Genomic DNA, 14,923 nt, shown 5'->3' on the forward strand with positions numbered 1-14,923 from the left:
ACCTTGATGGATAAAAATCTGGCAGGAAAGATGGGTCCCAAAGATTCTGGTCATTAAGAAAAAAATAAACAAAGAGAGAGCTAACTCTTCGTTGTGAGAGGTAAACATGTATTTTGGCATTGGGGTAAGCACTGGAAACCAAGATGGGGAAAAGTAACTAAGCAACCTAAAAAAATATTTAGCTTGCATTTAAAGATGATCAATGGGGAATTCCTGGTGGTTGGGGCTGAAGAACATTTAAGATGGAAATAAGGACAATTGATGCTCAAATTGTTGGCATTTCTAAAATGTGAAAATCAGCTAAGCCTGATGCATGGGCAAAAGGCTTGCAGTTTGTGGCATGTGGAAGAAACCAAGGGAGTGTGGGACACTCAAGCTTCCTGTCTGTTGCTTCGATAGAACAGCCTGACCAAAAGCATCTTTGGAGAAGAGAGAGTTTATTTGGCTTACAAATTCAGGCTACTGCCATCACTGAGGAGGAGTTAAGGCAGGAACTCTAGCAGCCAGTCACATGGCATGTGACATCCATAGTTAAGAGCAGAGTGGAACAGGTGCTACATGACGCTCATCTGGGGCTCCTGGTCAGCTAGGTTTCCTTAGTGTTGAGTACTTCAGAGCCAGGCCATTGAATAGGTATGCCTACAACCAGGATGCATCTTCCCACCTGAACCATCTGGTCAAGAAAATCCCACAAGCCAATCGGATCTAGATAATTCCTCAGTTGTGACGCTTTCCTCAGATGATTCTAGGTTGAGGCAAGTTGACATTTAAAACCAAGTTCCATGCAGAGATGAAGAAAAGGAAGGCCTTTGTTTGAAAACCAAAATTATGTTTAAGTTTTAACTACTATGCTTTGAAGATCCATAAAACAAAATTGCCTCTGACCTGCAAGACTCTTGCCCAAGGACAAATTGTTCCTGAAATATTGGAGGCTATTGTTTATGGGAAATAACAAGTCACATGTTTTCACTTCCCTAAACAAGTTTGTTTGACCCAAATGCACATCCAACTACACTGGATGTGCTTGATTGTATGTGGGTGGGAGGTTCGCAGGCAGGAAATACGTCAGGGATGCACACGTGCCCATGATTGGATGTAAGCCACAGGCACATAGACAAGAAGTACATATGTATGTATGCTTGCCCCTGATTACACTTTGAGCCCCTGCTGCTATGACTCGGAGCCATTTCCTGAGAACGTAGGTATAGATCTGCTCAGAGCCCATCCACCTGGCCAGTGTGTAGTTAAAACTTGCTTCAAATTTGACTTTAAGTTGCGGTGGTAGTAGTCTTATTCTCTACTGATGGCATTAACATTTTTGGAGGCCCCAGTGAGACTAAGACCACCCACCCAAATTCTAACGCTGGTCCTTCACTCCAGAACTCTGGGCCTGAGAGGACACTTCAGAAGGCACATGCCTTGAGATGTTCCAAGGCACTGAGGCTGCCTTCAGTCCGTGGAGTGTCAGAGTGAATTTCTATTCTGAGAAATGCAGCAAGCATCTACAGAGGCCTCCAGATGAGTCATAGTCTGGTTCTGTTTTATAGGACCCCCATCTGGGATGTGGAGGGGGGCTTGGCAGTACCCCAATATTCTCCCATCCAGGGAAAATAGCAAGACATCACCCACCCACCTGGTTCTGGTTGATTGGAAAGTTTTGTCTATCTTGTTGGAAAGTTTTGTCTATCTGTTTCTCAAGAAAGTCTGTCTGCCTATTTTCTTGGAAAGTTTTGTCTGTCTGTGTTTTCTGGTGTTTACCTAAATGTTGTTTAAACATGGTGCTGAGATAAAAATGAGTCAGATAATTTTGCTGTCTCTTTGCACTAGCAAACAGTCGCCACTGCTGCCATGACTGCTTCTATGGCCAGTGTTAGTGTTCAAGCACCTGTACTGGCCTGTCCTTGGGGTTCTGACAGGATATGACCTCAGCTGCAGCCACTAAGAGCACCTCGAACATATTCACTATGTTCTCTTTTTAAAAGGGCCCTGCCTAACTCTCCTCTCCTCTCTCTCTCTCTCTCTCTCTCTCTCTCTCTCTCTCTCTCTCTCTCTTTTTCTCTCTCTGCCCCTCTTTCCTCTCTCCTGCTGTCCTGGGAAGCCAGTTCCCCGCTTCCACTTTTTGTGATCCTTTTCCATAATAAAAAGCCCCTCTGCTTGAACCCTGTCACATGGCATCTTTCTCTGAGCGCTGCTTTTCTTAAAATACAACAGCCAGGGCTTTTAGAATTTATCTCTGAGCTCTCTGGACAGTGGATTCAGAGTAGAAAGAATTCAGATGTCTTTGGGGTATGATAAAATTAAAGTTGTTTTAATGGTGTTCCACTTTATTGGAAAGCTGGCTCTAGAATTGGGTTATGGCTCTTCATTCTCTAGACCCACACATATTAAAAGTTTCCTCTATGCCCTGTGTCAGTAGAGCCAACTGACACTGACAAGGAAAAGAAAACAAAGCAAAATAGGCACAAAAAAAAATAGACTTGATTTATGTGAATATTCTGTACCCCAGGATTTATGTTTATTTTATTGGATATGGTTTAAAATCCATAAAATCCATGAAAAAAGTTAACCTCAAATTATTAATACTGGAAGTTGATAATTAAAAATCTATGCATAGATAAGCTTAAAGGAACCATGTGTCATGATTCCATTTTGGGATGTAAGCAAAACATGGATTGCCACCATCTTCAGACAGCCATATAACTGGTCACTATCTTTGCTAGGATTGGAGAGGGCAGAAGCCATGTGACTTCACCATCTTTGGGCAGTCATTGGACTGCCCAAAGTCATTGGACTGTCAGATGGCTGACAGTCATCTTCGTTAGGGCTGTAGAAGATGGATGTCATGTGACTCACTGTCATGTCCATTAAAGGTGACCTCGTAGAGTAGGCTTACCAAGGAGACAACAGGTCCCCAATATATTTTGGATTAGGGAAGATTCTGTATGATAATTCTTTTCCTGTAAACAAGGTTTGTGACAGATAGGATTTAAAAACAATGCTTGTTTAGTAAGGTATTAAAGCTGCTCCTCTTTGCTTTCATATGCAAGAATGTACCTTGACTGGCAGTCGTACTGCCAGTCACCCAGGTGGTACTGTGTTTAAGGGGTCATGAGAACAGCTGAGACTTGCCAATGTGTGGCAGCACTAGAGTTCCTAGAGAAAGCCCAGTTGCAATGGTGGGCCTTAGCATCTTGGGAAATCCTGGTGCCCTGTGATAGTCACCAGAAGCACCAGCCACTGTGAAATGCAGCAGGCTGGGATCTGGAAGGAAGAGTATGTTTATGCTGCTGAGGGCGGGGTCAAAGAGGCGATTCAAGCCCCTCAGAAAAATCCAAAGGATTATGAATGAATCCCAGATATTAAGCATTGAAATGTTTGCACTGTTGGAGCTTGGTTTTGCCTTATGCAGCTTGTGGTTGTGCCCTGTTTTCTCCTTTTGAAGTATAAAAAAAAATTTTTAAAAAGTACTTTATTGTTTTCATCTTCTTTTTTTTATTTAAATTAGAAACAAGCTTCTTTTACATGTCAATCTCAGATCCCTCTCCCCTGCCCCCCACCGGCCCCCTATCTCATCCCCTTTCTGCTCCCCAGGGAGAGTCAGGCCTTCCATGTGGGATCTTCACAGTCTGTCACATCATCTGGAGCAGGGCCTAGGCCCTCCCCTGTGTGTCTAGGCTGAGAATCTATGTGGAGAGGGCTCCCAAACTCCATTTGAGTACTAGGGATAAATACTGATCCACTACCAGTGGCCCCATAGATTGTCCAGACATCCAAACTGACCTCCTCATTCAGGGGGTCTGGAACAGTCCTATGCTGGTTTCTCAGTTATCAGTCTGGGGTCTATGAGCTCCCCCTTGTTCAGGTCAGCTGTTTCTGTGGGTTTCTCCAGCCTGGTCTTGACCCCTTTGCTCATCACTCCTCCCTCTCTGAAACTGGATTCCAGAGTTCAGCTCAGTGTTTAGCTGTGGTTGTCTGTTTCTGCTTCCATAAGGTAGTCATCAATTTCATTGTCAGAGAAGGGCATTTAAGGTAGCCTGGTACTTTTTTTTTTTTTTTTTTTTGATATTTCAGGAGCACACAGACTTTCTAAGAGGAAAACTTTAAGTTTAAAAGTGTAAAATTTTTAAGAGGAAATTTTGGAGTTTTACAGAAAATTTAGGTTAAAAAAGTGGATTTTTTAAGGAATGGCATTTAAAATATTAAATTTACAAGCCTATGGACATTTTAAGTTTAGAAAATTTTCATATCATTGATATTTGATCTTAAAAATAAATAAAAGGCTAAAAATTAGAGCCACAGCTATGAGCACAAAATACTAAACACTAGACACTGAGATATTTCTACCTAAGCAATCTGGAAAAGGGCTCAGAGCAGCTTCTCAACCTATGGCCCATGATCCTTTGGAGGTTGGAAAATCTTTTTACAGGGGGAATCTAGGACCATCTGCATGCTTGCTGTTTGCATTATGATTCATAACAGTGGCAAAATTGCATTTGTAAAATAGCAACAGAAATGACTTTGCGGTAGGGGAGTGTGTGGAAAGGTGGATGCACTGTGAAGGTTGAGAAGCACTGGCTTAGAGAATGTCCTTACCTAAGGTCTAGTCACGCTTGACGATGCATGTCTAGCCTTTTCCTTGTCTTTGCTAACTTTGTTAAGCTTAAGCTGTTTTGACAAACTGAGTCACATACGGAACTGTTATATTCTGTAATAGTGCACTATTAAAGGATCAGGAAAGTTTCCAGGCTCTCTGTGGACAGTGTTTATGAGTTACAAGTTTTATTTTGATAATGAAAGGAACTTGAGTTCAGAAATTGTTACTTTTTAAGGCTCAAGACAAGATAGGGCTCTAAAGACCTAATCTTATAAAAACTTACAATTGTAAACTGTTAAAAATAATTAGGACATGCAAATTAATAGTTATCTTATCAATGATCAAATGCTTTAATATGTTCAGAACTATAATTGTAGTCCTGCTAACCACTGATGTAATTAATTATAGGAAAGAGCTTTATTTAACTTCTTATATGTGTTTTCAAGGTTAAGTCTAGGTTTCTTTAGCTCAGATACACTTAATAGGCAATGTTCTCAAACTTGTCAGAGATCTAGTGGTGGCATTTAAAATGTTTAATGTAAAAAGCTTACTGTGACAGAGACCTCCAGCTCCTAGCAGTGACCCTGAAGGTCCCCAAATAAGATCACAGAGAACTACCACGACTCCACCTAGAATGTGGTAATGGGCAGGGCTGTCCCACTGCTGAATCTGCCACCAGGACCCAGTCCAAAGTGTGGACAAGCAGGACAGTGGAAAGTTGATCACCCCACTTTGCCTAGACAAAGTAAGGTCAGTCCCCCACATGGTCCTCCTCATCAGGGAAGTCTCTTACTTTCTGGGTCTGGTGGCCAAAGACTGGTGCTATCCTAGAACCTCTGCCCCAGGAGTCTAGGATGACTGTCTGGGTAGTGGACTTGTCTCTGTCATTTCAACTGATGCTCAGGGCATTTGGATTATACTTTCTGGTATAATTTATCCTTCTCAGATCTCCAATGGTATTGATGGCCAGGCTAACTATAGCTTTGTCAGCTTAGCAGCATCAAGCCACCAGGTTCTTCTCCAAGGCTGCAGCCACCCTGTTAGTTCATTTCATATGTAAAAACTAGGCTTTCCTTTTTCTAGAGCTACTAGGTCACCTGTTTAGAGAAAATAGACAGATTCGCCTTGCTAACAGACTTCAGATTAAAAGATAAACAGATTTCAGATGTAACTTCCCACTAAAGGAACAAGTTTTGTAATGACCGTTCTCAGTAATAAATACTACTTGATAACTTGATATATCCTCTCTGGGTACCATTAATCTGGTGGTTATTAGATCCCAGTATAAACAGGTACCCATTACAGAGTCAAGCATTTGACTCAGGATGCAAGTCAAGGGGGAATGTAAAATGTAATGTAAAAGTTACATTTTAAGTTTTAATTACTATGCCTAAGAGATCCATGAAACAAAACTGCCTCTGATCTTCAAGCCTTTGCCCAAGGACAGATAGTTCCTGAAACGCGGGAGGCTATTGCTTATGGGAAACAAGTCACATGTTTCCACTCCCCTAAACAAGTTTGTTTGACCCAACTGTACATCCAACTACACTGGGTGTGCTTGATCACGTGGGCAGGAGGTACACAGGCTGGAAATAAGTCAAGATGTATGCTTGCCCCTGATTGAACCTGATGGGAAATACTTTAAGTTCCTTCAAACAGTGACTTGGGGCCATTTCCTAGGAACTCAGTTTGGACCTGGCCAGAGCCCATCCACTTGGCCAGTATTTATTTAATGCTTGCTTCAAGTTTTACTTTAAACTCTGGCAGTGGTCTTATTCTTTACCAGTGGGATTAACACTTGAACAATGAGGCATAATTATAGGTATACAAGTATTGAAGGGCATTACAGCTTGTAGTAGAATGAAATAAACATTTGGCTAATGTTTGCTTCCAGGACTTTCTCCAACTGTCCTCCTCCCAAACCTGCTTTGGATGACATCTCTCAGAGCATACCCAGAAGCTCCCTTCTGGAGCTTTCCTCTCAGCCAGACACGCCCAACAAAAGGCTTCAAAGTGCAGGTCCCTTTAGCCTCTGAAACCCCGGAAGCTGGCCCTGCGCATTGGTGCTATCAACTCAATGTTATCAAAGCACATGTCATACTTGAAAGAAAGTGTCTTTATGAAACTCAGTTTTATGTACACCAGTCAAGAAAGTTAAAAAATAAAAGTAGCCCAGTTTTGGAAATAACATCAGGTGGTGTGTTTTCCCTCTAAGAATTCTGACGGGGACTATGGCGGGGACAAGAAAGCCTGAGTAAAAACACTAACTCCATTTTTGACAAAAGGGTACTTAGCGGCTGAACCATGGGTGAGAGGGTGGGCGCAGTGCAGTCTGTGGACACAGAGCATGCGTCAAACCTTGCTTGCCCCTATTATCAGCTCACCATTGAGTCTTCTGCCCTGCTCTTCAGTCACACAATCCTTCCCTTTTCAGGCAGTCATCACCTGTCAGAGTCGTCTGTTGATCCCAAACTCATTGCCCTGTTGTCTATCTGTCTACTCTTTTCATGGAGCCTTGTCTTATGACACCTCTACTGAGCCAGGGTCATTACTCCCATTTTACAGATGAGAAGCCTGTTGAGGCAACTGAGCTCTTACAAGGGCTAAAGGAAAGACTTGGAATTTGAACTGGGGCAGACGTACTCCTGAGACAGAGCTCTTAACCACTAGACAGTGGCTTAGACACCTTCATTTCATAGAGCAAACTTGATTATCATGTCTCTAGAAAGAGCGAATTCTAAGAAACTGTAAGGAAATTTTCGCAGAACACTTTCCTTTAACATGGAGAATGACTCAACAGAAGGGAATCTACCAATACTTCCCTGTCTCTGACTGCAGAATGGAAGTAGAATAGCAACGCTGTACTCCTACCCTTCTTGCAAGACGTTAGCATATAGAGGAGAGCAGAGAACTAGCCACCTCTCTGTGGCAAAGAACTTCACATGGAACCATCTCATCCCATAAATTCAAAGCAAAGAACCATAGTCTCCTTCCTCTCTACAGTTCCATGTTGTAAGCAGCACTTTCCGAGAGAATCGTAAGAGTGAGGGATAGATGGATATTCACAGCCTAGAAATAAGTTGTTTCTGTCAGTCTTGGGATAGTTTTCAGAACCCTTTATGGAATCCAAAGTCCATTCTTACAAAAAATGACATAGTGTTTGCACATTCCCTGCACACATCTTCCTGTTTACTTAAATCACCTCTAGATAACTTATTATATCTAATAAGATGTGTCAGTAAACAGTTGCCACACTGTGTGCTTAGAAAATAGTGATAGGAATTAAAGCCTGCACATGCTCAAATTAGGCATGTTTTTTTGCAAAAACAAAATCCAAATTTGAATTAATCCAGGAAGATATGTATGTATGTATATATGTATGTATGTACATGAATTTATACATACATACATACATACATACGTGCGTGCGTGCTTGCGCGTATGTGTGATATTCTTTTCTCCAAATGTTTATAACAAGAAGCTATGAGGGCAGGATAAAAATATTTCTTTTTTATTTTTTAAAACCATCTTTAAACCAATCCCAGTTCCCCCTCCCTCCTCTCCTCCCATTGGTCCCACCTTTCCCCATTGCCACCCCTTAACTCCTCCACCTCCCCCATCTGTGGGCTCCTCAGAGAGGGTGAGGCCTCCCATAGGGAGTCAACAAAGTCTGTCACATCAACTTGAGGCAGAACCAAGGCCCTTCCCCCTGTATCTTTGCTGAGCAAGGTATTCCTCCATAGGGAGGTATACCAAAAGGCCAGTTCATACACTAGGGATAAATTCTGGTCCTACTGCCAGTGACCCCATAAACTCTCGAGCCACACAACTGTCACCTGCATTCAGAGGGCCTAGTTCAGTCCTATGCGGGTTCCCCAGCTGTCTGTCCTGAGTCAGTGAGCTCCCACTCGCTTGGATCTGTTGTAATTTTTAAAAGTTGTGAGTGAGGGAAAGATGCCATGGGTGGAGGGATTTTTTTATTAGGGGAAAGTGAATGGGAAAGGCGGGAGGGGAGACCTGCCTCTGGGAATAGGAGTACAAGAAGAGAAGAGAGAAACAGAGAGAGAGGGAGGGAGGGAAAAAAAGAGACAGAGAGATAGATAGCAGAGAAAGAGAGGGGATGGGAGGTGGACAGGGCGCTTTTAAAGGGAACATAGTGAATGTGCACAGGTGGTGCTCTTAGTGACTGCAGCTGAGGGCTTACCCTGTCAGAACCCCAAGGACAGGCCACAGATGCCTGGATACTAACAGGGCCAGCTGTTTCTGTGTTATTTTCCCACTGTAGTCTTGACCCCTTTGCTCATATAATCACTCCTTTCTCTCTTCTACTGGACTCCAGGAGCTTGGCCCAGTGCTTAGCTGTAGACCTCTGCATCTGCCTCCCATCAGTTACTGGATGAAGGTTCTATGATGACAATTAAGGTAGTCACCAATCTGATGAAAGGGGAAGGCCAGTTCAGGCACCCTCTCCACTATTGCTTACAGAATTAGCTGGGGTCATCCTTGTGGATTCCTGGGAATTGCCCTAGTGTCAGGTTTTTTACTAACTCCATAATGGCTCCCTCAATCAAGATATCACCTTCCTTACTCTGCCTCTCTGTCCTTCCCCCAACTTTTCCATCCCATTCCCTCATGTTCTCCTCCCAGTCCCTCTTCCCCTCCCACCCTCCCGCACCCCCACCCCCATGCTCCTGATTTACTCAGGAGATCTCATCTATTTCCCCTTCCCAGAGGAATCCATGTATGTCTCTCTTAGGGTCCTCCTTGTTACCTAGCTTCTCTGGGGTTATAGACTGTAGGCTAGTTATCCTTTGCTTTATGTCTAATATCCACTTATAAGTGAGTACATACCGTGTTTGTCTTTCTGGATCTGGGTTACTTCACTAAGGATTTTTTTTTTTTCTAGTTCCATACATTTGCCTGTGAATTTCAAATTGTCATTGTTTTTTGTAGGGGAAGCTGTAGCCACGCCTACTTAGGGACAAGCAGGAAATTGCTCTCTTCTTTCTTCTTTTCTCTGTGGAGATGCTGAACAGTCGAGACACAGGAAGCCAGAGGAGTAAGAGGTCCCTGGAGCTTTCTCCAGTAAGATTAGACCACATGGAAATACATGGATTTATAGAAAATGGGTTAATATTTAAGACTGAGCTAGCAAATAAGAAACCTTAGCCAGTTGACCAACAGTTTCATAAATAATAGTGTTTATGTGTTCATTTGGGACTGAAGCAGCTCTGGGACTAGGCTGCTGGGAAGAATGCTTATTACATGAGCCCTCTGTCAGTTGTGGGGTTGGTAATGATATTTTCCCATCTGTGGGATGCCATTTTGTCTTTCTGACTATGTCCTTTATCTTACCAAAACTTCTCAATTTCCTGAGATCCCATTTACTAATTGTTGCTCTCAGTGTCTGTGCTACTAGTGCTATATGTAGGAAGAAATTTCCTGTGCCAGTGCATTCAAGGCTACCTCCCACTTTCTCTTCTATGAGGTTCAGTGTGGATGGATTTATGTTGAGGTCTTTGATCAATTTGGACTTGAGTTTTGTGCATGGGAAAAGACATGGATCTATCTGCAGTCTTCTACATGTGTACATCCTAGTCTCGATGTCGACATGCTAGTATCATTTGTTGAAGATGCTTTCTTTTTTACATTTTAAAATTTTAGCTTCTTTGTCAAAAATCAGGTGTTATACGTATGTTAATTAATATCAGGGTCTCCAATTCAATTCCATTGGTCTACCTGTCTGTTTTTGTGTCAGTACCAAACTGTTTCATTACTATAATTCTACAATAGAGCTTCAAGTCGGGGATGGTAATGCCTCTGGAAGTTCCTTTATTGTACAGAATTGTTTTAGCTATCATGGGTTTTTTGTCTTTCCATATGAAGTTGAGTATTGTTCTTCCAAGGTCTGTGAAGAATTGTGCTGGGATTTTCATGGAGATTGCATTGAATCTGTAGACTGTAAATGTTTATAAAAAGAAGCTATATGGGCAGGATAAAATTTTTCAGTGATCCTAGTCAAACACATTTTTTGTTCTTCCTTTTTTTTGTTCACCCAAGGACAATATTTTATGTTCATCTGTGTTTGGTTTTCTTTTCTCACCAGAAATACATTTTTTATTTGTAACAATGTTTCCAAGGTAAGAGTTCAATTGACCGTGTGAGTCAAGGTTCTCCAGAAAAATTAGGATGAATAGGATTATATAGGAATGTATGGAGATGTTTGTATATTTATGTATTTATGTATTTATTTACTTATTTATTTCTTTATCTCATACAACATGGAGGCTGAGATTTAGTTTGAATCCAAAGATCTGAGACTCCAAGGAACCAATGATGATGAAAGCTTAAAGGGGAAGGAAGGTACTGATGTCAGTTCTGGATTGGAAAAAGGTATGTCAGCAGAAGGTAGGAGAGAATGAATTCACTCTTCTGCCATCCTACCAAAAGCTGTCTACAGATTCAATGTGGTTTCCATAAAAACTTTAATGCAATTCTTCATGGAAATTGAAAACCTAATCTTTTGTTTAAATTAGAAACAAGATTGCTTTACATGTCAATCTCAGTTCCCTCTACCTCCCCTCCTCCCCTGCCACCCCACAACTAAAACCCTACCTATCACATATTCTTTCTGCTCCCCAGGGAAGGTGAGGCCTTCCATAGGGGGTCATCAGAGTCTATCATATCCTCTGGGATAGGGCCTAGGCCCACCCCCATGTGTCTTGGCTCAGGGAGTACCCCTCTATGTGGATTGGGCTCCCAAAGTCCACACCTATGCTAGGGATAAGTACTGAGCTACTACGAGAGGTCCCATAGATTTCTGAGGTCTCCTCACTGAAACCCACGTTCCTGGGGTCTGGATCAGTGCCATGCTGGTATCCCAGCTATCAGTCTGGGGACCAAGAGCTCCCCGTTGTTCAGGTCAGCTGTTTCTGTGGGTTTCACCAGCCTGGTCTGGACCCCTTTGCTCATCGCTTGTTCTTCTCTGCAACTGGATTCCAGCTCATCATTAGAAACAACACACACATACACATATGCACACAAACACACAAAACCACATGTTAGTCAAATCATTTTGAACAAAAAATAACTACTAAAGATATCACCATTCATAATTTAAGTTATATTAAAGAGCTATTATATTTATAAAAAAACAGTGCAGTACCAATTTTAAAACAGGCACACTGACCACTGAATAGAAGTGAAGACTCACATATAAGTCAATACACCGATAGCCACCTGAAATTTGACAAAGGAGTCAAAAACATACACTGGAGAAAACACAGGACTGTCAACAAATGGTGCAGGTTAAACTGGATAGCTATCTGTAGAGAAATGAAACTCAATCTTGATCTTCATCACTCTCCCTGAACAAAACGAAACTCCAAGAGGATCAAATGTTTCAACATAAGCTCTGATACCCTGAGTCTGGAAGAAGATAACATAGGGGATATGCTTGATCTTGCAGGCACAGGACAGGAGTGTCTCAACGTGACACTAGTAACAAAGACCACTGATTGACAAATGGTACCACATGAAACTCAAAAGCTCCTGATGGTTGATCTTGACTGTCCACTTTAAAAACTTTTACAATAATCTACTACACTCACATCTTGTGAGGGCATTTCTAGATGGGATAGATATCAGGCTGCAGCTTCCCCAGCCTTCCAGAGTGGACTCAATACCAGCAGTCCCAGGGATTTGCAAGCCTTAGGTGTCAGATTGGAACTGCTGGAGCATCCATACCCATGGACTGGAAGCCACCAGGTTCTCTGCTTCTTGAGCATGAAGCTGACCATTGTCAAACTGATCTATATGGACCTGTTTCTCTGGAGAACCCCGCCTACTACATTAAGCTACCTGCTTAATGGTCCAGTTGATGTCAAAAATTAATCACCCCTGTCAGATAAATAGTAAGATAATGACTATGCTAGGTTTTCAACGTTCAGAAAACCATGGCATTTTAAACACCCTATTCTTTGTCATTTTAACATGGATAACCGGAAGTTTTGTGCCTTCCATCTTCCAGTGCCTTCTGGAAGCAGATGCCACAACTTTCATTCTAGAAAATGTCTTAACTTTTCTCAAGACAGTGAGATAGATTATCTCTTCATGCTGCCTTGGCCATGAGAATCCTTCATGCTGATTTATTTGCAGGCCAACTCCTTTTGGATCCATATTAAACATAACTATCATTGGAACTGCTTAGAACTCTAGACTCAGTATGCTAGTTGTCATTTAATTGCCTGCCAGCTCTAAATTCACCCTTTTTGTCTGCTCTGGGCCCCTTAAATGTTTCCTTTGGCTTCTGGCACTGTCAGCCTGTCTATAATGAGCTCAGAAGAGGCATCGTAGAGAACAGAATTGTGTCCTGGCTCTGGTGCCAGCCTGGGCAGCCTCCTGCAAGGCTCACAGCTTGTCCAGGATCCTCCTACAGCATGGGGTGGGGGATTTCCTAGGCCTCAGCACCTGCTACAGAGGCAGCCTCCCCAGTCTGGCTCCTACAGTGCACTGCAGTAAATAGGACCCAGCAGGGGGAGCTTAACCCCCACCCTCACCAAGACGATTTGTAACAGAGTTCCCCTAATGGGACACCTTCCTGTGAACAGATTTCCCCAATACCCTAGAGGGCAGATTTCCAGAAAGTTCCTGGGGGCTAAATTCAAGATAATTTTGCCAACACAGCATCCTGGGAACTTTTTTATCATCCAGCTGCATCCTCTCCAAGCAGGTCTGGATCTGTGCCTCAGATCCACTGAGCATATGTGCAGTGTCTATTGCCTTCCTACCCTACCTATGCAAATATGGCGTACCCATCAACTCAACCACATTTAAATTTTCAATTTCAGTGTTTTGTGGTAGATATACCTTCTTAAGTTTTCCATAAATGTGTTTGTAGAATTCAAAGACAGTTAGTTAATAGAATACTAGCCACAAGTGAAGGCTGAGCCTTGTTAACTTGCTGCACACCAATCCCAGATCAGAAGCGGGTGTGACGAAGTAAAGCAGGTATTCCTGATAAGACTAATGAAGCTGATGAGCCTACACCTAGGTTAGACTTCTCCTGCAACTGAGAAGGGACCCTTCGCAGTCCAAGTGTGAGCATAAAGAACCACAAGACTTTAGAGATTGCCAAATCAAATGCACTTTCTTAAAAGGTTCCAGAAATCCATATTGCCTGCCCAGACTGGGAGTGAATTCAGGAGACAGTAAACGCAAACATGGACGGCTATAGATGGTGATGAGCTCTAACGAGGCAGACTGGAGAGTTTCAGGCTGGAGAACACGAGCGGAGAATGACAATTTCAGACTAAAATAGAAGAGGCTGATGAGCACCACGCTGATTAAGCAGGAAGGTCTCAGCTCAAGTTCCCAGGGCTGCCTCAAACTGAAAATGTTCCAATTAGTCACGCGTTCCCTCACCACTGCCCAGAGCACTGAGGGCTGTGGTGGCATGGATGTGATGACAGGAGGGCAGGCTCTGGTCTGGAATCCCAAGTCCACTGAGAACTAGTTATGTACTCGGAGCAGCCCTTTTACTGGAGTCTCTACCCACAGCAAGAGCCCAGGCTGTCTGTCGCCTGGTGAAAAGCTACACTGAGTAGGAATTTCCCATGACAGTGCTGGACTCACAAGTGGACTCACCTTCTCACCTGCATTAATGAGTTGGCTAGGACCACTATAACAAAGACCAATAGAATGATAGAAATCTATTGCCTCTAGAGGCCAAAGACCAGAACCTATGCCACAGCCACTCAGAATCCATAGAGAAAGCATGCATCCTGGTTTCCCACAGCTCCTGACATCCACAGACGGTTCTGAGCTTGTAAAATAACATGCAGTGCATGTTACCATCTTCATAAGGCATTTCCCTCTACCTCCTCGCTTCATGTCTCTGTGCCTGCTATGTCTACGTCCAAACTTACCTTTCTGTAAGGGCGCCGGTAATGTTGACTTATAGCCCATTAGCCCCATGATAACCTGACTAACTCTCTGAAAGATGGAGCCTCATTCTGAAGTATTAGATGTTCCATTTTCTTTTGGTGGGAAAAGACTCAGTGCAATCCATAGCATACCTCCTTGGTTTGCTGCCAAGAACATCCTTCCTCCACAGTGAACAATCAGTTCACTTAGAATACAGTTTCTACCTTATCAGTTTCCAGAATACATGAAAGGTTTGCATGCTATGAATGTCTAGACAGTGCATAGGTACATGTTTACCAGCCCTCTATCCTTCTCTGATCTCTGATCTTTGGTGACAACCTTCAGTCTCTCAACACCACCACCACCCCCTTCTAGCCTGGTGTGGCCACTCCCTGTACCCATGGC

This window comes from Cricetulus griseus (assembly GCF_003668045.3).
Source record: "Cricetulus griseus strain 17A/GY chromosome 1 unlocalized genomic scaffold, alternate assembly CriGri-PICRH-1.0 chr1_1, whole genome shotgun sequence".
Classification (NCBI taxonomy): Eukaryota; Metazoa; Chordata; class Mammalia; order Rodentia; family Cricetidae; genus Cricetulus; species Cricetulus griseus.